The sequence below is a fragment of the Carettochelys insculpta genome, chromosome 15 (assembly GCF_033958435.1).
Source record: "Carettochelys insculpta isolate YL-2023 chromosome 15, ASM3395843v1, whole genome shotgun sequence".
In the NCBI taxonomy this organism is placed as follows: Eukaryota; Metazoa; Chordata; order Testudines; family Carettochelyidae; genus Carettochelys; species Carettochelys insculpta.
Window position 1 is genome coordinate 23,769,539 of NC_134151.1, and position 23,639 is coordinate 23,793,177.

A 23,639-nucleotide genomic window follows, 5' to 3' on the forward strand; every position below is an offset into this window, starting at 1 on the left:
ACACAAATGATGGGGTGTTTGTAGACAGCTACTTTATGCTGGTTTCCTCCTCTTAGCTTACAGCAGTGCGCTGCAGCTGGTGTGCCACGGTAAACCAGTGTGCTGCAAAGCAGCACTTAGTGTGCCTCAGAACCATGAGCCAGGCATGCCATCTGCGGCTCTGCATGTGTGCCCCGCCATTTGGTGGGAGAAGGGCGTGGCAGCTGTGGTGGTGGTGGCAGCAGCTCTGGGCTATCTCCAGCATTAAGTTAGAACCTGGAGTTTGGGGGTGCCTGCCTGGTTCTGGAGGAGCGAGAGGGGATTGAGTTATGTGTATTGGGTGTGTTGTGAAATTCTAACGTGTGCTGAAGCTATGCCGCAAGGTTATAAAGGTTGCTGAGCGCTGCCTTAGAGCAGAGAGGTGGTGACTGGAAACACTCTTCTGCATGCCCTTCCTTAACAGGAAGATTTATGAGATTCCTAAGAAAGCTTAGAGCTTATGGGAGTCAGACAATTGGGAGGTGTGGTATTATCAAGCTTTGGGCCAGTGTGTCCAGCATGATATAGTTATTGCCAAAACCCCTTTTATGTGGTTGCTGTCTACTGCATACGAAAAGCTCCACTCCACTCAGTAAGGCCATCAACAGGAGGTGGCATTGTGTCTGGCCAGTCTGCATCCAGAGAATGAATTGAAGTTGTTGTTCCATCACTTTAAAAAGCCAGTCTAGTTGTAGTGGATAATATGGTTAACAAAAGTATTTAGTAAGAATTTGAAATAACTCCTCAGCTATCAGCCTATGTAGCTGATGTGTCCCCTTTTGGAATTAAAGCTGTGCAGCCAAGGATATTGTTTCATAAAACATGTCCGCTTACAAAACTTTTCCAAGCCCCTTCAACTGAATCTTATTAAAGCCAGTTTGAAAATCCATCTTGATCAGGAGCCTTATATGGTTTTATTTTGGCAATACCTTCTAGTTCATCCAGCAGTTCCCAACAAACCTTTAGTTAAATGCAGTTTAGCCTTCCTAAATTTAGAAGGCTTTAGCTCTGCCAAAAAGCAATTTATAACTTCTTGCCCCAGCAGATTCTGATGAAGGTTTTGGTTTTTTAAAGTTCATCAAGGATTTTTTTACTAAACCCTGCTTTTCTATTTTATTTCTCAGGCTTTTTCCCAATTCCTCTTTGACTTCTGGGCTTACTAATTAGCTTGAGTTTTGCAAGATTTATTATGTATTCAGTTCTCGCACTACAAACTGTGCTGAAGTTGCCCTTCAGCTATCATCATTTTGGCTAGTGTTATGAAAAATATTTTTAATGTGCCCTAACTACATTTCTGTTACTAGAACAGGTATTTCAAACAGTCTCTCTTTATTTTGCTGAGGCATTTTGTATTTGATCCATTGTATATCCTTTAGTTGTTTACCTCAGGATTCACCCTTGAGCTCAGAAACAAACAGCATAATAGGTTCAGATTAGCATCCCTGCGGGGTTGCAAAAGTGCTTACATGTTTTTTTATTGAGATGGCCACCATCCAACTCCTGCTTTATACCAGACCTGTGATAGTCAGGCTGGAGTTCCCTATGGATCTAGGAGGCCTGATTCCTCTGCAGATGGGCAAAAAGGTACAATTGTGGCTTAACGCACAATGTCAACTTGAAAATTGTGTATTTCTGTCTAAAAACTTTGTACCTACTATAGTGACAAGGTCAGATAAGTAAGATTACAAAATCACAGAGAGGGTGGGTGGGGTGAAAAATTCTCCTCTACTTTTATTCACTTTATTTTATGTATGATGACACTCTGTGTAGACTCAGCTTCACAGTGAGGTCTGACTGTAAAGTCTTTTAGGGCTAAATTTGGGCCATGCTGCAAGCAACGTGTGTGGATCGTGGTTGTGGTGCTCCAGGAAGCGTGTGCTCCCAGGCCACTAACTCCCATAACAAGTCAGAAAGACTTAGGTGCTTAACTGTCTGTAGTGGGTTTGAAAATCTCCCATTGCTCCAGGGGAGATGTGCCCTGAACCACTCTGGTACACTAGGTATGCTCTATTCCCACTTCTCTGCATGTGTGGGAGAGAATGTGGTGCTTTTGGGGAGTCTACCCTTCAGTGTGCAGTGATAGAGATAGTTACTTATGCTCTTCTTTGTGGGTGTGCAGGGTGAGCACAATCCGACCCTTCCAAGGGACAAACTAGGGAAGTGAAAAGACCCCTCTAAACATCAGCAGAGGAGCAGAAAATCTCTTTCAGCTTTTTTTTTAAGGAATTTAAAAAATGTGAAGTTAGCCAATTTCAATACACTGACGTGTCTTTTTGTTGCACTTAGTGACTCTGTCTTGTCTGGACTCTTTCAGTGGCCAAGCACTTTTCTGGTGTTATGTGAAGCAAGGTTCTGTAGGCTATAATACAGATCACAAGTTTGTTGTGATACGTGCTTGTATCAGCTGCCTGTGTTCTCTGTATTATCACTTCCTCATGCTAGGATAGCACGAGTTTTATGAAGAAGGGCTGCGGTCTCTGACCTGCTCGTGGCTGCCTCTGGAACGATGTGTCACTGCTGTGTTCCACTTCCGCTGTCTTAGTTCTTCATTATGGTAATTCTATTTGAAAGAACCACTATAGAAAACGCATTATATTACTTCCTTTTCCATCGCTGGGATCCTGAGGGGATAGATGTATGCAGGCTGATTGCTCATCTAACCAGTGCACTGTGGAAGCCATTTCAGTACCCACTTAGATGGCCTAAGTCTCCTAATCCTTGTACCAGCTGATTAGAGATTCTTCCTCTAGATAACTTGTCATCTTTTCCTGAATTACTCTGATTACGCTTGGCAGCCATTTTTGTTTTGTTTTTTGTGTAGCACATTCTGTGAAGAAAGTGTTACATGGATTTCTGGATCCCCTTTCCTCCATTGGGTTGTTGTTGTGGCAAGTGACCCAGATGCTATGACGTGGCGGAGACTGGGGTTCTGTGGGAGAGGAGGCATTGGGGGGAAGCTATTTCCATGGTGATGAAGTGGCCCTCAGATCCTGCAGATGTGTTCACAAAACAAAAAAGCAGTCATGTAGCACTTTAAAGACTAACATGTGCTACATGACTGCTTTTTTTTGTTTTGTGAAGATACAGACTAACACAGCTACCCCCCTGTGACGGCAGTATGTTGTCGATGTTAACCTTATGTGAAAACTACCTCCACAAAGTAGAGCACAGACACGTCTCCCCATAGTCGAAGAAGTGTGGGTTTGGTGATGAAGGTAAGATGGGCTATTACATGAATCAGAGGTGCTCTGGGCAGCATCCTTCTGTTCTTCCTCCATGTCAGACCTTAGGTGGAGGCATTCAGGGAGAATGAGGTATACAATAGCCACTTAAAGCCTTTCTCCCATTTGTTCTATGATAAAAGCAGTCAAGTAGCACTTTAAAGATTAACAAAATAATTTATTAGGTGGTGAGCTTTCATGGGACAGACCCACTTCTTCAGACCATAGCCATACCAGAACAGACTCAATATTTAAGGCACAGAGAACCAAAAACAGTAAGTCCACCTTGATTACTGTCTTTGATTCTCTGTGCCTTAAATATTGAGTCTGTTCTGGTATGGCTATGGTCTGAAGAAGTGGGTCTGTCCCGTGAAATCTCACCTAATAAATTATTTTATTAGTCTTTAAAGTGCTACTTGACTGCTTTTTTGTTTTGATAGTATATATACTAGCACAGCTATCTCTCTGTTGTTGTTCTATGATGTGTGCTGTGGGGAGGAGAATCCCTTCCCATCTCCAATCACTGTTGGAGTCATGAGTCAGGAATTATTTGGTTGGCACTTACTGGGTTTTTAGTGCCCTCAGTGGTTTTCTCCAGTACATTTGTCCCCTGGTGTTTGTATTCTGCTGAGTTAATGCATGCTCAGAGTGACATCCTGGATTCAGTTTTATCTAACAGTGACTTACGAAAGAAAAACTGGCCCAAATGATTTAGAGGTTGAAACTTGATTTTATTTTGCTTTAATAGTCGTAGTGCTAAAAAATGACTGTTGTATATTTTGCAAGTGGAAAGTAACGTGCATGGCAGTCTTGTGCTTACAGTGTGCATTCTCTCCTATTGCTACATCTTTAACAAAGTGTCGGCAAGATCACATGTTTGTGCAACTCCTGAAAAAACCCAGTGCTTGATTACACCCATGTATGTCCACCATAACTGCTGGTGGATGTACATAGGCATACTGACACTTAGGCTGTGACTACCCTACATGATGAAGTTGATTTTAAAGTAGTTAGATCAATTTTTACAATGTCACTGTCTTCATCGTCAATACCATTAGGTCGATTTTAGGGAGCGCTAAGGTTGATATTATAACACTGTCAGAAGCGACTGGGCATAGCATAGAGTTCGAATTAAAGCTGGTGTGGAAATGCCATGTCTTTAAATCAACTTTATTAGCCTCCAGGGGTGTCTTGTATGTATCCAGCAATGCCCCAAGGTTGTTTGCTTTTTCCATTCCCCAGGTTTTCAGGAATTAGGTAACAGGAAGCCTGTGAATTTGAATTCAGCACCAGGAAGCCCATGGTGGCTAGGCTGTGGGGATCACGGTTGTATGGGAGGCCAAGAAACTTCTTTCTTTATTATCAGCACGGCATTGATATCTACCCAGGGAAAAATAGCTCCAGCACAGAGTGATGGCTTCTTCCCTGCACAGGATATAGCAAGAGAGGCTGAGATTTTTTTTCTTTTTTCAGCACTGGTGCCAGCTCCTGCCCTACTGCACCACATGGCAGCTAGCCTGTGGGGGGCATGATTGTATGAGGGGCTGAGAAACTTATTCTCTGCGGTTTACATTTGTACAGGGCCACCCCTGTCTCCTGACGGGCACCATGCAGTCGGAGTCTGTCTAGCGCCCAACCACATAACGATGGTTGGCCCCCAACCCAATAATAGCACATGCGTACTATTCAGTGCAGACCATGCTGCCAGACAGCACTACATCCTGGCTTGTGCACAGTGAGGGCTCCAAAAGTGGGAAAGATTTTGGGGGGCTGGCTGTCGCTGGGGGGAAGTCTCCCTGCCATGGCAAAGATTTTCAGGGTCTGGCCGTGGCCATAGGTCACAGCTTATCGTACCCAACATCCCTTTGACACACTTTGTGGGGTGCCCCCCCACCAGAGCAGCCTGTTGAAGGGACCCTTTCAACTGGCCCTTCAACCTACTCCCCTCACCCACCCCTCCACACCCCTGGTAGGCTGTGGGGGAGGGGGGCACAGTTGCAAGCAATTTATAAAATTGATTTTAATAAAATTGAATTTACATCATAGTGTAGACATAGCCTAATGTAACTGAGGCCAGAATTTGGCCCTTAGTCATTAGTAAAGATCAAAATGGGTATGGGAGGACAATTTTATGAACTGTTGTGCAGTGAGGGGAAGAAATTACACCAGCTAAATTCCATTTAAAAAACAGAATATCAGTTTCAATCATTTGTAAATCCCATGCTAATGCATCAGTTACTCCACTTACACTGAGTAGTAAGATCACTTGCATTTAAGTCATATTCCTTTGAAAAACTCATTTGTACAATAGAGATGTGAGACTAATGTAAGAGATTCAACCATAAAGATTCCATTCAGAAGGGGCAGTCCCTCAGAAGGTTTAATAATTTATTTCTAAAAATAAATGTAGAAGTGTGTTCTGTGCAGCAGTCATCATGTAGCCTTTAGCATATCAGTTTCAAAGAAGATTTTTTTTAAATGATGCAGTTACTTTTACTTAATATTCAAGTGAGATTTTTATGCATGATAGTTTGCAGCTATGTAGAAAAACGAATACTTCGCAACCTGTCCCACTTGCAAAACCAGTAGGTTGTTTAGATGATATTATTCAGAATATAACAATGTACTTTTAAGAGTTTTAGCAATAATTCCCATTGTAATAGAAAGCAAAATACATTCATTGTTGTAATTCACGTGTTCCAACGGGAAGTAGTTTTCAAAGTACTACATATGTTTGCACTGTGTGTTGCATTGTACACACACACACACACACACACACACACAAGCTCAGAATAGTTCTTACTTCAGGAAGTCAGCGTCTCCTTCCTTGACGTAGCTCTCTTATAAACACAAGTTAGTAAATATACAAAGGCCATAAAAATGACTTTTTTCTTTCTCTTCACTGTATCGTGAGCATGTGATAGCCTGTAATTTTAATTTTCAGATGCCTGTGACTGGTGACTTCTGGGTGCTCAAATAAAACCTAAATCCTAATGTCATAATTTAGGCTGTCACTCTAACATGGCTTTTGTATATGTGTTCTAACAGTGCTTATAAGAGATCACCTGTTTGCCTCAGATCAGAGGGCTTTCTGGATTGATGGCCCTATCCCACATAGTGATGAACATATCTGCTGTCAAGAGAGCCCATATACTCTCGTAAATTCCTGAAGATGAATCATCAGCATCTTGTGATCAATGGCACAAGTAACTGGTAGTTTTAGAGGTATCATATAAAATGCTGTCTCATATCCATCACCCTCATCAGAATTAACCATCTCTAAACATGAAAATCATCCCTCAGTGCCATCTCAATATTGCCTCCCATGTGCAACTCTGTTTCCGTGATGCCTGGAGCACTAATCATGGGCTGCAACCAGAACAGAATATATGAGACTATCCCTATTCTGTCTAGTTAATCCTGTTCTTCAATCAGCAGTCTCTCTATCGCCCTTGAAAGGGTGCATACAAGATCTGTTCAGAAACTTGTATGTTGAATTCTGCGTGTCTCAGAATGTCTTTCGACTACTCCTGGCAAAGCGTCAATAAAATATAAACCTTTAACGATATTGCAAGCACCTTCACCTTTCAATGTGTGTGATGCACAGTGGATAAAGAACAGGATCCAAGTCTTAAGGTTCTGCTGCTTCTCTGAGCTAATTTATAAAGAGGGTATAATAACTTCTGGACAAAATCAGCCCTAGTTTAAGATCCTGATGTTCTGCCAGCTTAAGCCAGGACTGCTTCCTGTTTTTTAAATCTTCTGTGCCACTTTTCCCTTAAGAAATGAAGTCGATTGTTTGATGAAATACCTGGTATCAGAGAGTGATCCAATTTTAGTGCTAGCTGCTGCAGTTATTTTTGTTTCTTTTAACTTAGTCATTGCAATTCTTTTCTTTCTGATTTTTGTTGGGAATTCTTTGCTATAGTAAGGCACATCAGAATCTTAGTCTGTTGGTTTATCGCTCTTCTTTCTCACTAGTGTTAGTGGCTGCACCAGCTCTCACATATCTGTTTGTCCCTTCTGACACTATTCATTTATTCATTCCTGAAGTCTAAAAGGGAGATGGGGACGGGGGGAAGATCAGTGTCCCCTATAAGCTGTATGCTGGGGCAGCCATCCTGGAGAGATTCAGATGCTGCCCAGCTGATTAGCCGAGCCCCCTCAGCCAGCAGCATGTGTTTCTACTGGTGGTGCACATCCGTGCATGCCTTGGTGCACATCCTATTTATTCCACACACACAGAAGAAAATAGAGGGAACACTAGTCATTGTCAGGGAAAATTAACTGGTGTTCATGCAGTGAAAGTTTGAGTGTGGGGGATTCAGGTCTACATCTAAGCACATCATCTACTATGAGGAAGTAAATAAGGCCTGAAAGAAAGCACGTTTGCATGGCTAGCAAGTGAATGAACATCTGGCATAACTGTTTTTTTTTTGGTCAGTCTTTTTTTCTGTCACTCCTCAGGTGATGTAATGGGTGAATGTTATCCGTACCATTTGGATGTATGCTGCCAAAGGGTTAATCTGCCTTTTTTTCCAAGGTGAATAGTGTGATACTTGATACCATGGTAGATGTCAATGAAGTTCAGCAGCAGATAGAAAAATGCTTGTGCTTGGGGCGTGGGCAGGGTTGGTGTGCACATACAGATGGAGGAGGTTTTGTCCTCTTCCTCAGAACATTATTTTAGTAGAATGACTTTCTTGGAATGTTCAAATATGTGTTCTCAGTGTTCCCTGTAATCTGAGGGTTTGGTGGCCACCTGCAAGAGATACAGCTGCAGCCCAGCTGATTAGCAGAGTGTCCACAGCCCATGTTTCTGCTGGTGGCGCACATACCATATATTCCACCCATGGATGCGTAACCCCAGAGGCACTGAGACCACATACTAGGGTAACTGAAGTCTCTGCTCTATAGCCTTGGCTGTGAGCAAGCTGGCCTTCAGCTCGTGGTAGAGCAGAGGTTGCAGGTTCAATCTGACAACCTGGGTCCATTGGTGTTACAGATGGAAAATATTAGAGGGAACGTTGTCCTCAAATATATGTGCTGGAGTTTCCCTGTTATTAGGTAAATATCATTGTTCTGTTTTAAATCTAGGCATCTGTTACGCAAAGTTAAATTAATTGTCTCTAATGATAGGTCAGTGCAGTGGCTTAAAGTGCTGACTGTTTCTATTTAAAGGTAGACTGATCTCTCATAGATGACTAAAATAGTCAGACAGAAAAAAGGGTTTTTCATTACTTAAACATATTTCATTTGACTCGAGTTACTGGAAATTACTCTGTGTTCTTAGTAAAAAAGGAAGTCCTCCCACCAACAAATAAGAGGGTTATGAAGAAGCTGAAAAGACTTGAATGAACTTGGTGTTTTAATTACTCACACCTTTTGAATTCAGGTCATATAGCAAGTCCTGATCTTTAAGAGGCAAGAGCCACATTTTTGAAACACCCCATAGGTGAAAAATGCGGTATTAAAGGAGGCAAAGATCAGAATAGGTGAGAGCAGATTCTTATGGGGTGGCCAATAACAAAATTGTTGAATTTTTAAAAAAAAAAATCTTTTCCAGATTAACTGAAATAATATTTATTAAAGTTACCTAGCTTTATATATTAAGGCTCTTTCTCACTCCTGCACAAATTAAGTGAACAAAAGCAGTGCAGCGTTATAAAATGGAGATAATTAGGTGCACTGGTTAAACTAAATGCGTTTATCTGAATTGTAAAGATCAGTGTAGTAAACTATATTCTGATTAATGAAGTGCCATAATACCATGAAACTAATATAAGTGGTGTGTGTTGGGGGTAGGGTGTCTCGGATTCACAAGACTGATTCTTTCAAACTTTCAGCTGCAAATTCTGGATCTGAAAACTAGTACAAATGCCACTCTCCATGGGCATAAGGAGACATTTTTCCACCTTCCTGTAGCATTTTTCATGTTAAGATCTCCCCTAATTTCTATTTTCCTTTATTAGCCCACTGAACGAGTCCAATAAATTGTGCTCATGAGAGGACACTGCAACCAAATTAGAGAGGTAGCCATAAAAACAGTAAAACTGAAGAACTGTATTTGTTGTTGATGGGACAGAAAACTAGTGCAGAGGACAGGGGATGTAACAGCAGCACATCTCTCGTAGCAAAAAAGAAAATTTGAAACCAAAGTAAATCTAAAGGGCCCAATCTAGCAAAGTGTTGAGTATCCTCAACTCCGATTTAAGGCATAAGAACATAAGAACGGCCATACTGGGTCAGACCAAAGGTCCATCTAGCCCAGTATCCTGTCTGCCGACAGTAGCCAATGCCAGGTGCCCCAGAGGAGGTGAACCGAAGACAATGATCAGGCGATTTGTCTCCTGCCATCCATCTCCCACCTTTGACAAAAGGCTAGGCACCATACCTTACCTCTTGCTAATAGCCATCTATGGACTTAACCTCCAAATATTTATCAAGCTCTTTTTTAAACTCTCAAAACAAAAAGCAGTCAAGTAGCACTTTAAAGACTAGCAAAATGGTTTATTAGGTGAGCTTTCGTGGGACAGACCCACTTCTATTTTTTAAACTCTGTTAGAGTCCTGGCCTTCACAGCGTCCTCTGGTAAGGAGTTCCACAGGTTGACTGTGCGCTGTGTGAAGAAAAACTTTCTTTTATTAGTTTTGAACGTGCTAACCATTAATTTCATTTGGTGTCCTCTAGTTCTTATATTATGGAAACAAGTAAATAACTTTTCTGTATTCACTTTCTCCATACCATTCATGATTTTATATACCTCTATCATATCGCCCCTCAGTCTCCTCTTTTCTAGACTGAAAAGTCCCAGTCTCTCTAGCCTCTCCTCATATGGGACCCGTCCCAAACCCTTAATCATTTTAGTTGCCCTTTTTTGAACCTTTTCTAATGCCAGTATATCTTTTTTGAGGTGAGGAGACCACATCTGCACACAGTACTCAAAATGTGGGTGTACCATAGTTTTATATAGAGGAAGTATGATATTCTTCATCTTATTTTCTACCCCTTTTTTAATTATTCCTAACATCCTATTTGCTTTACTGACTGTCGCTGCACACTGCGTGGATGTTTTCAGAGAACTATCCACTATAATTCCAAGATCGCTTTCCTGATCTGTGGTAGCTAAATTTCCCCCATCATATTGTATGTATAATTGGGGTCATTTTTCCCAATGTGCATTACCTTACACTTACCCACATTAAATTTCATTTGCCATTTTGCTGCCCAATCACTCAGTTTGCTGCGATCTTTTTGAAGTTCTTCACAGTCTGCTTTGGTTTTGACTATCCTGAACAGTTTGGTGTCATCTGCAAACTTTGCCACCTCACTGCTTACCCCTTTCTCTAGATCATTGACGAATAAGTTGAACAAGATTGGTCCCAGGACTGACCCTTGGGGAACGTCACTAATTACCCCCTTCCATTGTGAAAATTTACCATTTATTCCTACCCTTTGTTTCCTGTCTTTTAAGCAGTTCCCAATCCACGAAAGGATCTTTCCTCCTATCCCATGACCACCTAATTTACATAAGAGCCTTTGGTGAGGGACCATGTCAAAGGCTTTCTGGAAATCTAAGTATACTATGTCTAGTGGATCCCCCCTGTCCGCATGCTTGTTAACCCCTTCAAAGAGCTCTAATAGATTAGTAAGACACAACTTCCCTTTACAGAAACCATGTTGTTCCTCTACGTGTCTGACAACTGTATTCTTTACTATCGTTTCTACTAATTTGCCCGGTACTGACGTTAGACTTACCGGTCTATAATTGCTAGGGTCTCCTTTAGAGCCCATTTTAAATATTGGTGTTATATTAGCTGTCTTCCAGTCATTGGGTACCGAAGCTGATTTAAAGGATACGTTAGAAACCACCGTTAATAGTTGCGCAATTTCACATTTGAGTTCTTTCAGAACCCTTGGGCGAATACCATCTGGTCCTGGAGACTTGTGACTGTTTAGCTTATCAGTTAGTTCCAAAACCTCCTCTAATGACACTTCAATCTGGGACAGTTCCTCAGATTTGTCACCCATAAAGGATGGCTCCGATCTGGGAATCTCTCTAACATCCTCAGCCGTGAAGACTGAAGCAAAGAAATCATTTAGTTTTTCCGCAATGGCATTATCTTCCTTGATTGCTCCTTTTATGTCTCTATCGTCTGGAGGCCCCACTGCTTCTTTAGCAGGCTTCCTGCTTCTAATGTACTTAAAAAACATTTTACTATTGTTTTTTGAATTTATGGCGAACTGTTCCTCGCAATCTTTTGTGGCTTTTGTTATTACATTTTTTACATTTAATTTGGCAGTGTTTATGTTCCTTTCTATTTTGATCACTAGGATTTGACTTCCACTTTTTAAAAGATACCTTTTTATCTCTCACTGCCTCTTTTACGTGGTTGTTAAGCCATGGTGGCTCTTTTTTAGGCAAGAGGAGTCAGTCACTCAATGCCATGAAAGCTTGGACCCTATATGGAGAACACATTAGGATGAGAGGGAGAGGGAGAGGTGACAACAGAATGAAACAGGAGGGGACCAACTCGACCAAGAAATGAGCCCCCATTTCCTCAGATTCCTCCACCCTGAGGTTTCACTGTGTGTATTTGCTTTCTTAAGTTTTCATGTATGTTGCGCTTGCTTAGATCCAACCCTAATCAACAGAACATGAAACACACACTCATGTATGTCACTGAAGAGAGGCCATAAATTGCTCTCTGTATTGAGGTGTGTATTATGAGCAGTGTGAGTGAGTATTAAGTATATATTGTATATACATACTTATGCCCTGATCCTCTAAATCAGGTGTGTCCAACCCACGGCCCATGGGCCGCATGCGGCCCTGGACAGCTAGTAATGCGGCCCCACAAGATCGTAAACTTTTAACATTATTGTGTGATATATATACTTAATTATATTATATATTTTATATGCGGCCCAAGACAATTCCTCTTCACTCAATGCGGCCCAGGCAAGCCAAAAGGTTGGACACCCATGCTCTAAATTGTGTGTGTGGGGTGGCAACTAACAGAGAGGTAGCCATGTTAGTCTATATTCTAACAAAACAAAACAGCAGTCATGTTGTACTTTAAAGACTATCAAAATGATTGATTTAATTGGGGGGGCGCAAAGTGGGGGTGTGCCCCATGGGGGGCATGACAGTTCTAAAGGGGGGCACCAAGCAATTGGCCTCCCCCACCCCCACGTGGCTGAGTCACTTCTGGGAGTTTAGCTTCATGGAAACCAGCCCCTCTGCCCATTACGTCAGATATCTTCCTCTTCCTCTCTCCTGTGAAGTCCGAAGGGGAGGAGCAGGAGTTTGGGAAAGGCACAGGTGGGAGGGAGAGAAAACCAACCCAGATTCCTCTCTGGGTCAAGGGCCGGAGGAAGGGCATGCTGCTCTGTGCCTCTCCCCTTCCCACCCACAGCCAGAGCCAGGGGCTGTTTGTCTCAGCCCTTTGCAAAGGAGCAAGTTGCTCCCACAGGCTGTGTTCTCCTCCCCAGCCATTGGGTTGGGGAGGGAAGGGGGCACAGAGAGCGATAGCAGGCAGATCCCAAAGCTTCCCAGCAGCCTGGCTGGCACCAAAGAAACAGGCTTCTTAAAGGGGCAGGGCCAGAGCTGTACTGCAAAGCAGGAAGTGGGCCAATCCATTCCCATGCCTCCCCAGCACAGGCACAGTCCTTTTCTGCAGGCACGTGGAACAGCTTTCGTTTCTTTTATCATTAGGAGTATTTTTCTCCCTCTACTTCCATTGGCTTTTGCGGTGCAGGAGCTGAGTCTAAGCCTTACAAACGGCAGGAAAGGGCCCATGGGACCTGCTGCCCTGCAATGTTCCCAAGTCTGAAATGAGACATTGCAAGCGGTAAATCTGGGAGCCAGCTCTGCTTAAAATATCTGGATGATAGAATCACAACTTCATTTGGGGCCTCAGTCCCAGGGGGTCTGGAACAATTTTTAGAGTGGGGGTGTGCAGAGCTTTTGAACCAAACTGGGAACCCTGGCACCCCTGGTTCCAACACCTATGCTCAGACCTCGCTTTTTTCTCTTTATCCTGACACTGAGCCACCTGTCCTCAGGCGAAAGACCAAATGTCTGGTAGTGATCAAAATCTAGAACTTCAATTTGTCCTAAGTGCTGCATCACCACTGATTGATGGTGGGGTGCAAATTGTTGTAATCCCTATAGAACTCTTCAAGGGTCTCCTTATGGTGGGTCCATACGATGAAGATGTCATTGGTGTAGCGTTAATAGAGTAAGGGCATTAGGGGACAGGAACCGAGGAGATGTTCCAGGTCACCCATAAAAGTGTTGGCGTGTTGTGGGGCCATACGAGTACCCATAGCCGTGCCGCTGGCTTGGAGGTATAAAGGATCCCCAAATCAGAAATAGTTGTGGGTGAGGACAAAGTCACATAGCCCAGCCACCAGATGTGCTGGGGCATTGTCAGGGCTGGTGTTCATGGTGACCTGTAGTCCATTGTTGTGGAATATCAGCGCAGAGAGTGTCTACTTGCATGGTGACCCTCTGAAACTGTAGTTTGTAGTGTACTTTAGGATGCTTTGGGATGACAGGTGCTACATAAACATATGATGGTACTAGGATATTTAAATGTTTGTTTGCAAGAAGGCATGTTAACAGTGACACATAATTGAAAGCAAAATTTGCTGTAAATGTAGGGCGGCCAGACATCCTGATAGAGGGGGCTTCATCTTATATATGCAACTCTATCTCTCCCCTCCATCCCCCTAATTCCCCATTCAAAAGCTCTTCCAATTTTTCACACTTACCATCTGGTCATCTCTCTGCTGTGCGCACATACACTCCCTCTCTTCAGCAGCCTTTAAGGGCTCTACGGTGAAATATGGTGGCAACAATAAAAGGGAAGGAGGGGAGAGACACACATGAAAACATTAATTCTCCTAACTTTGCAAGTGCCTCTTCTCAATTTTCCTTGAATCTTTTTCTTGTTCTCCCTGCTGGAGATATCAGTTTTCCTCTGCTTTGAAAAAGCAATTAATATTCTCTCCCTCTTCCTTTTAAAGAAACAAGTGAATCCAGGTCACCTCCCCTTCCCCCCGATTCTTTTGTCCTTTTCCAAATTACCTCTTTTATGTCTCAGCCTCTCCCTCTTTCATTTTCCATCTGGCTGCCTCACCAGCCTGGTTTTGTGCCACGGGCTGCAGGGCAAAGGCTGCTAGTATCTTTACTCGGGTAATTTTAAGTGACATGCACAATGCCAAAGAGTGGCACAGGGAAGAGGAGCAGAGCAAACAGTTACATTGCCAACAGCGCCTTTGGAGAAACCAGGCTGAGCACAGCCTGGTGGCATTGACAGCTCAAGCCAGCCAACTTATGAGCCATCCTTTCTAATTGATACGGCAGAATAAATGGCTTCTTGCCATGCCGTTAATGGTTTACAACAGGATATCCATGGCACCAGCTTTCATAGGGGTTCCCTATCCTCCGCAGCTCATGTGAACTGATTTAATAGAGGAAAAAATCTAGACAAAAATGCTAGTGTTCCTTTTTGAGCTGTAGTGAGTGTAGAGCCAAATATTCCCCTCCCAGAGGATGGGGGAACACTAGCTTTTTGTTCTGTTTTACATGAATAGCACAAAATGTGCTTTCTGACACCATTGGTATCCTGTGCTGATCAGATCATCCTCGCGTACAGTTGTGCTGCTGCGGCATGGTTGTCTCGCTGGGAGGCAGATAGGAGTCGCTCTAGCCATGTCAGATGAGCTGCTGGCAAGTTGTGTTGGCCTTGGTTGACTTGCACAGGACTCGGGACTGTTTCATTATTGTTGACAACAAAAGGGGTGAATTTTATCAAACATTTTTAGTGCATCTCTATAGAATACAACCTATCCAGCTGCATAATATCGTCTTTGTCAGCTATTTCTGCTGATTGTATAACTTGTGAAAGCAAAAATTTTTATTTTGTATGTGCCACCTGGACCCAGTGATGAAGACATTGCTTGTTCTGATGTGTACAGTTTGGATGTATTTCATTACCATCGTGCAGTAAGGTGAGACAGCATGGCCATTCCTGCCTTACTTTTATATTTCTTTGTTTTGAACTTCTGCATTGAGTTTGACCAATGAACCGAAGTGACAGAGGTACTTACAGCCAGATTTTCAAAGTTATTCAGGCACCTGAAGATTCAGATAGAGGCCTAGTGGGATTTCCAAAAGTGCCTAAACAGATTAAGTGCCTAGCTTGCATTGAAAATACCATCAGATGCCCATCTGCATGTTTAAGCACTTATATAGCTTTGCATGTGTGGCCTGTAGGAGAACAAGTCCCATTTCAGAAGTGACTTACATGCTTAGGAGACTGAGTCTCACTGGTAGTCAGCTTGACTTAAGCTCCTAAATCATGATATTTCTGAAAATTGGGTTCGTATTCCCCATACAACATCTGTTCAGGGATACTGTTTTTAAAAATGACAAGTGGATGTGGACAGCCTGCTTGAGACTGATGTTCCCTCTAGTCTTTGCCATCCACATGTGGATTTTTTCCATCTATGCTCAGAATAAAATTTTATGTGTACCAGGGGATGTGCTAAAGCACACCCTGCAGGGAAAAAACTAACTGCGAACTCTGTTAATCAGCTGGGCAGCATCTGAATCCCTTCTGAGTAGCTGCACAAGCACACAGTGTACAGGGGCCACTGTTTGAGACAGCTTTTAAAGCTTGATTTTTCAAAAGTTGGGTGATTGTGTTTTCTGGAAGTTCTGTCCCCATTTAGATGGCTCAGATTGGGCACCCAAAATCACCAGTCACTCAGGAAAATCTTGGTTTTAGATATATGTTTTTCAAGCACTATGCATTATTATTTTCAGCTTTGTGTCCTCATTATTGTACTACTTGTCTAGCATAATTTATAAACCCAAGGAAAAAAAATCAATCTAATAATACTTCATTTTCCAGCCTATAAATTTTCCTTTTGCAACAGCCTATAAACTCCTTTTTTCCATGTTGCTGTTCACAGTTGGCAGAGTTCGATGAAAGGAGCATATGAGAGAGACAAAAAATGATACACTGAGTGCCACTCAGAAGTAGATTGGAGAAATAACATGAGTCTTTAAAAACCTCATTCATAAAAACTTTCTGTCCTTATCCACTCTTCTTCAACATGTGTTTGATATTCAAGGCAACTCTTTATGAAGCAGACCTGAGAAGACTTTTTCTGGGTGGGTCTAGGTTCAGTATTACTGAATCATCTAATTTTTTTGTTGAGATGCTGGCACAACTGGCTTATTGGAACAGAGATTTCAGTTGCGTCTGAACTGTAAAACAGATCCCTTTTCACTTTGCAATCTAACTTGATTGACCAAGATGATAGAGATTTCAAATGCAGTCTTCCTTGCCTAAATCCCTTCAACCTGCAGTGTGAAGGGATTGTGGTCTGAGGGCCTGGATTTGACCTGTCTTTACTTTGGTAACTGGTTATTTTTCTGGATTTGACTAGGCAGTTCCATGCCATGCCACTGGTGATATGACAACACTCCTTTACCTCTTTCTGGGTCTGTATGCAAATAAAAAGAGAGGAATGGTGCAAGGCCACATTCACCCTTCTTCTCATGCTAGGCTGTTGTTTTTTCCCCTTGTATTTAATTTTAAGCCTGTTAATGCCAATGGGATGACCCAGAGGTTAACAGCAAAACGTGTGCATAAGTGTTCTGCTCGATCGAGGGACCAGTATTCTCAGCATTTTGTAGGATCAAGTTGTTAGTTCACCTTTTTTCTTAGCTACCAGGCTGTCCCATTTTTATTGCAAGTTAACTACTTTTCCTCACTGCGGATGGAATTGTTTTTTCTGTTCAGTTTGTCAAGTCTCCATTCTTTTATTCATTCTTGCATTTATAGAACAATAAAGTCAAATTAAGTAGTTTCTTTCAATGTTTCCTCCATCTAGGCCTACCTGAAATAGTTTTTGTTCACTTTAGAGTTCTTAAATTGGAAAATGATTGATCAACATCACTCTTGCTGTGGAGAAATGAACCGTTTAGATTCATTTCTTCACAGCAACCAAATGACTTACGTAGTTATTTGAAGAGATGAAAATCGACTCTCTTGTCTCTTCTGCAAGTTAATTGTGAAGTGGCCTTTCCAGCTTCTAGACTCTGTAAGGTAGAATTTGGATGGGAATGTTCAGTGCTTGAGTTTGACCTAAATTGCAGAAAACTAACACCTTGAAGGCAAACTATGGTGTAGTTCCAGTTTACTGGTTGCTGTCCTGTGGAGGCATCAGTATTGTTCCATACAGCTGTTAAAGGATGCTCAACTGCCTACCTCTGGTTTGTAGACGGGCTGCTGTTTTGAACTAAGAGGTGATTGGCATACCCACCAGTCACAGAATGGGAACAAATGGGAGTTCTGCAAACACGGTGCTTTGCAGCCCCGGAGCCCCCTGTCACACTGGAACAGGAGCCAGATCCAGACAGGGACCAGCCTGGACCCTCCAGCCAGGCCAGTGTGCTGGACCCGGACCCAAAGTTGAAATGTCCATCCAAGGATGACTACATGGATAGAGCCCTTGTCATTGAGGTGCCCTCAGCATTCTTGAGCCATGCCGCCTCAAGCCGGGCGTCCCCTGACTTCTTCGAGGGATCCTCCAGTAAGTGCACAGTGTATTGCATACCTGGGGTGTGGGGCCAGGAGGGGAACACACTCCTGCCACAGCCCGAGGTGGCCCACGCACACGAGCAGCGCCCCAGCCCCAGACATCCCACCCAGGAATGTGGGCACACCCACCGGTGACACCCAGCACCCACCCTGTGGACAGCACCATGAGTTGCATGTGTTGGGGGGGTGGCAGGAAGGGCCAGGCTGCATCCAGCTCCCCAGCCACCCAAGCAGGGACCCACCTTTGGCCAGACAAGCCCCATTAACCACTATCCCATTCCCTGGGGGAGTAGGGAGCCACGCCACGGCGGCCCCATCCCCAAGACATTGCAGAGGCCATGCTAACTGTGTAGGGCACACATGCCACCACACTGGGACATCCCAGGGACATCTCTGCTCCTTGGCTTGGGGGATGGATGCGTCTGGCCATGGGGCGGGGAGCACAGCAACCAAGCCTGGGCTGCGGGACTGATGTGCTGTCTCTCTCTCCCCTTCCATCTCTTACAGGGTACTACACCATCTAAGGGCCAGGAGAGCTCCAGCACACCCCTGGGACCGGCCATTCCCATCCAGCATATTGAGCCATGAAGTCCAGGAGCAGAGGCCGAGAGGGCCGGACCACTCCCACCACCAGCGCCCGGGTGGGCCTGTGGAGGGAGGTTGCCACCTACACAGCCTCCCTGCGCCACCAGAACACCCTGGCACAGTGGCAGCTGGTGCTGGTTGAGGCCAGCATAGCCTGGCAACAGGAGACATGGGCGGAGATGGTGGGTCTGCTGCATACCATGTGCACAGCCCTTGCCAAGCTGCTGGCCCAGCCTCCTGCCCTCCCCCCAACCAGCCTCCCCACATGATCCTGAGGCCCTTGCTGCCCAGCTCCCACCTGACCTCTCCCCTGCCACCCTATGGGGCATTGCAGCCTGGATCGTGGCCGCTGTGGGCCCTGTTGAGACATATCCCCAACCCCCACTGAGGCCAAACCTGCTGCAACACCCCACACTTCCCTGTGCTCCCTTCCACACCTGGGGCAGGAGGGCCTCCAGTGGCCGCTAGGGTTTGCGACCCTCCAACCCCTCCCTGGAATAACAACCCCCTCCTCCAGATTGAGATGTCCTTGCCCCCTGTCCCATGCACCCCCAATGTTTATAGTTACCCCTGTTCACCAGTGTATATAGTTACTTGCACAGTTTTTATTACTACAGAAGTTGCTATTTTTCAGTAAATGTTTTATTTTTTCATCACTCCTGTGTCCCCCATTATTGACTGGAACAGTGAGTGGAGGGAAGGCTGGGGGTGCCTCGGGTGGGTCATGGGGGCCCATGGGCAAAAGCCTCCCAGAGGGCTTCCCAGATGTGGAGCCTGTCACAGTGGACCTGGTGGTTAGGGGCTGCAATGGGCTGCTTGTAGCTGGGGCTGGCCTTGGCCATCTAGTTCTGGGGCAAGGTCTCCTTCCTGGCCTCGATTGAAGTTGTGGATGGCACAGCAGGTCCCCATGACCTGGGGGATGTTCTCCACTCCCACATCCGGGCACGTGGGGCGGCACCTAAATCTCGCCTTCAGGTGGCCAAAGGCACATTCGATGGAGGTAGCATGCCTGAGAGAGGTGGCCGTTGAAGAGCTCCTGGGTGGGACTGAGGGTTGCAGGGTGTAGGTCGGGTTGCCTACCATCCAGACAGGCATGGTGACATCCCTGATGGTTCACTTCTGCTGGGGGATGTAGGTCCCAGCCTTCATCCTGCAGTAGTGGCCAAAGTTCCGGAACACGCGCACCATGTGCCCGGCCCGGCCAGCCCACATACGCATCCATAAACTGGGTGCGAGGGTCTACCAATACCTGGAGCATGACAAAATGGCAGCCCTTGTGGTTCACGTATCAGCCAGTGCTGTGGTCTGGGGCTCTGATGGCAATGTGCATCGATCTCTCCAATGTAATGGAGGAAGCTGAGGGTGGCAAACTCCGTGATGGCCACGTCCAAGTCCCCAACATGCACAGACCTCTGGAGCAGCACCTGGTTGATAGTTGTTAAGATCTTCAGGGAACAGAGAGCAAGCATGCTCATGGGTGTGAATGGGTGCCCCCCCCAGGATTTTTTGTCTCCTCTCCCCTGTTGCAAGGCCACCCCTCCCCAGCCCCCAAACCTGGCTCCCTTGCCAGGCAGCCCCCTTCTCCCTCCCTGTGCTGGGCCAGCAAGCGGAGCATTCCTTACCTCAAAGACAGCAGCCCCAGCGATGGACCTGCCCACCCCAAACTGCTGCCCAATGGACTGATGGCTATCTGGGGTGGTGAACTTCCAGACAGTGATGGCCATGCAGATCTCTACCATGAGGGCATCCTGGCATTGGAGGATGGGAGCAAACCAGCTGCAGAGCTCCGTGAAGGTGTCCCTGTTCATTCAGAGATTGTGCAGCCAAGGCACATTGTCCCACTTGGCCAGGACAGGGGGTCCCACCAATCACAGCTGGCTGGCAGGTGGCTCCACATGCACTCAGCAGCAGGGGCCATAGTGAGCTGGGGCCCCTGGGCCTGGGTCTCCAGCACTGTTGAAGGTGGAAGACAGCCACAAGCAGGATGGCCAGCAGGCAAGCCAGGGTGAATCTGTTGGTCTGCAGCTGCTGTGGTCCATGGCTCTCAGAGGCAAGGGTCAGAACTGGGCACAGGCTCAGCTTCACTGTGAGCAGCTTGGCAGGCCTCAGCAGCATGTGCAGGGAGAGAGTGTCTGAGAGGGGCCTTTTAAGGGTTTTCCGGCCATGCCACCCCGTCCACGGTGTTCCCTGGTCCGTCCTTTCCAAAGCGTGCTCACGTCTGTGTGGATGCACTCTTTTGAAAGAGCAGATCACTCTTTTGGTCCACTTTCTATATGTGGACGTGATCCTTCAAAAGAAGATTTTCTGGAAGAGATCTTCTAGGGGAATCTTCTTTCGAAGGATTGTGTTAGTGAAGATGCAACCTTTCAGTGTTCCTGTCACTGAACCATAGGCTCAACACGAGTCTGGATATAGATTTAGGCCGTAGCAATGGTATTATGTGAAGCTCGAAGTACAACAGGTAAGTTGTGTGAGACGTGTTTATCTTAGATGGTGTTGAGGACATTCTGAAAGCACCATCTTGGATCGGTCAGATCCCACTTTCTCATAGACTCTTGTATAATAATCACGATAATCCAATCTATAAATTAATCACCGGTTCAGGGCTATTCCTTTACACTTTTGATTTTTAATCGCATGAGTTGGAACTATTTTTAATCATTCTGAACAGTTTGGTGGTTTTCATAAGGACTACTGTATACTTCATATGATAGTCTGTTATGCTTATAAGTAGCACATGGGATCTTTTTAGAGGGACAAGGCAAGAATGCTGCGTTTATTGAGAATACAGTACCATTATATTGTGTGCATATAATATACATATTTTGCTCAGAGGCACGCATGCACACACACACTCTCTGTCTTGCGGTTGCTTATAGTTACCAAAGGTTGCTCACTCTAATCCATTGGCCAGATGGATTAGAGGTGAGAATGGAGCCAGGTTCTGTTGATCCAGATCAATGCTCCGAGGATGACAAGAGGAGGAACCCAATTCTGTAGTGGTGCACACATCTTTTCTAGCTTTTCATTCACAGTCCTGGTTCTGTCCCACTGCCCCACGCACGATGAGTTACCGGTCAATGGCAGATGGGTTTGATCCTTTCCTACCGCCCAGGTTTCTGTGTGCCTCATCACCTACAGATGGGACTTAATCTTCCCCTCTGGGTGGTACGTATCAGAGAGGTAGCCATGTTAGTCTGTAGCTTCCAGAACAACGAGTCCTGTGGCGCCTTATAGACTAATAGATACTTTGGAGCATGAGCTTTCGTGGGCAAAGACCCGCTTCATCAGATGCCTTAGTAGGGGGGAGTGGTTTCAGAGGGGTATTTAAAGAGTGGGGCCCCAGTAAGAGGGAGGGCCAGAGCTGACAAGGTCTATTCAACAAGGTGGAAATGGCCCAGTATCAACAGTACTTACCAAAAGAGGCAAAAACAAGTCAGATCAGACAGTGGGATGTGAGCCTTTGTCAGAGTCTAATGGGGAGATATTTACGCCCAGAGCAGAGAAGCTGCCTTTGTAAACTGCGAGCCGCTCCGAGTCTCTGTTTAATCCATGGTTAATGGAGTCAAATTTGCAAATAAATTGCAGCTCAGAGATTTCTCTCTCCATTTGATATTTGAAATTTTTTTGTTTCAGGACTGTCACCCTTAAATCTGCCCCTGAGTGTTCAGGGAGATTGAAGTGTTCTTTGGGTGGGTCACTGCTGTAGAGTCCAGTTCTCATTGTTCTTCAGCCTCAAGTCTTTGTTGTCCAGACAAGCTGGCTCCAGGGGGTAACTCTCTAAGCATCTACATTCACACTTCCAGGTGGCTTTCACACAGACAGCACAAGATTTACAGGCTAATACAAGAATAAAATGGAGTTTTAGGTACAATATAGTCAGGTACAAAGTGTCTCATGAATATAAAATAACCTATATAAAGGATGATACAAAGGTACAAAGTAGTATAAAATAACAAATCTAAAGAGTAATACAAAAGTCCTGTGGCCTATTAAAAAGATATAGGGGAATACAGGGTGATACAATGATACATTGTAATACAAAGTTTCCACTAAAAGATACATTACTATCCAGGGTTGCTACAAGTCTTCTGTTTCATCAACTAAGGCACAGAGAAGACGTATTCCCAGATATTGGTGACTTAATGTCCCTTTGAAATTAATTACAACTAGATAATAATGACTTGGGCACAGAAGTTTTAAGTAAACTGAAATTTATCTTTTGCAATGCTCACAAGAAAAAACGTTTAGAACTTGGGAAACCTCGGTTCCCTTCCTTGTTGACCACAGACTTCTTGGGCAACCTTGAGCAAGTCTGTGGATCTCTGTGACTTGATTTCCTGTCTGCAATAGGGAGGGAAAGCATCTCTCAGTGTCATTGCAATGTGCTGAGGGATAACTGCCTTCCAGTCTGGAAGATGTTCCTAAGGTTGTGGGGCCATCTAAGTAGAAAAGATAGAGAGCAAGGCCCATGAATGTTAAACACTCATGTCTTCTCCAGCCCAGTGCCATATGAAATGGTGGGGGGGGGGGGTGGAAACAAACTTACTTGATCCACTGTTTCCTAGTGCGTTTTATGTTACTTGCATCTGTCTTTTATGTCCTGACCCTTCTAACAGCTGCTGCTGCTGAATGTTGCTCCTTTTGCTGTGAATATTGTCCTTGACTACAACTAATTAAACACAGGTGCTGACTACAGGTTGCACCTCCCAAAACTGGTGTCCTCTTGTCTGGACAAGGGATGTTTCTGGACCAGAGAGCTGGGGCAGGAGGGCAACCAGCTGGCAGCCCCACAGGACTACAGGCAGCAAGGCAAGGCTGGAGGCAGCATCCCCTGACAGCCCCCTGCAGGGCAATGGGGCTGGACTGCCAGATTGCCCTGGCAGCCCATCCACCCCCGGGGTACCAGAACTGTTGCGCCAGTGTCCCCTGGCAGTCCCTGGTAGGGCCAGAGTGTTGGAGCTGGAGCTGGCTGCGGAGGGTGGGGGTGGCTAGGGACAGGCGCATTAACCTCCCCTGATCTGGCAAAATCCCTTGTGCTGGACCAGGGAGGTGTAACCTGCACTGTGCTCAGCAGCATGTTTGCAGGATCAGGCCCTGGAATTTTAAAGTTGTTCAGGGACGTCCGCAAATAAACATCCCAGCTGACCCAGATCGGTTGACTCAGGCTTGCGGGGCTTGGACTGTAGAA

The 23,639-nt window shown here is 45.0% G+C and overlaps 1 protein-coding gene across 1 annotated transcript in view; it reads left to right on the plus strand.

Annotated features, from left to right (window-relative positions):
- Nucleotides 1–23,639, plus strand: part of FNIP1 (folliculin interacting protein 1) — a 129,644-nt gene that overhangs the window by 7,740 nt on the left and 98,265 nt on the right.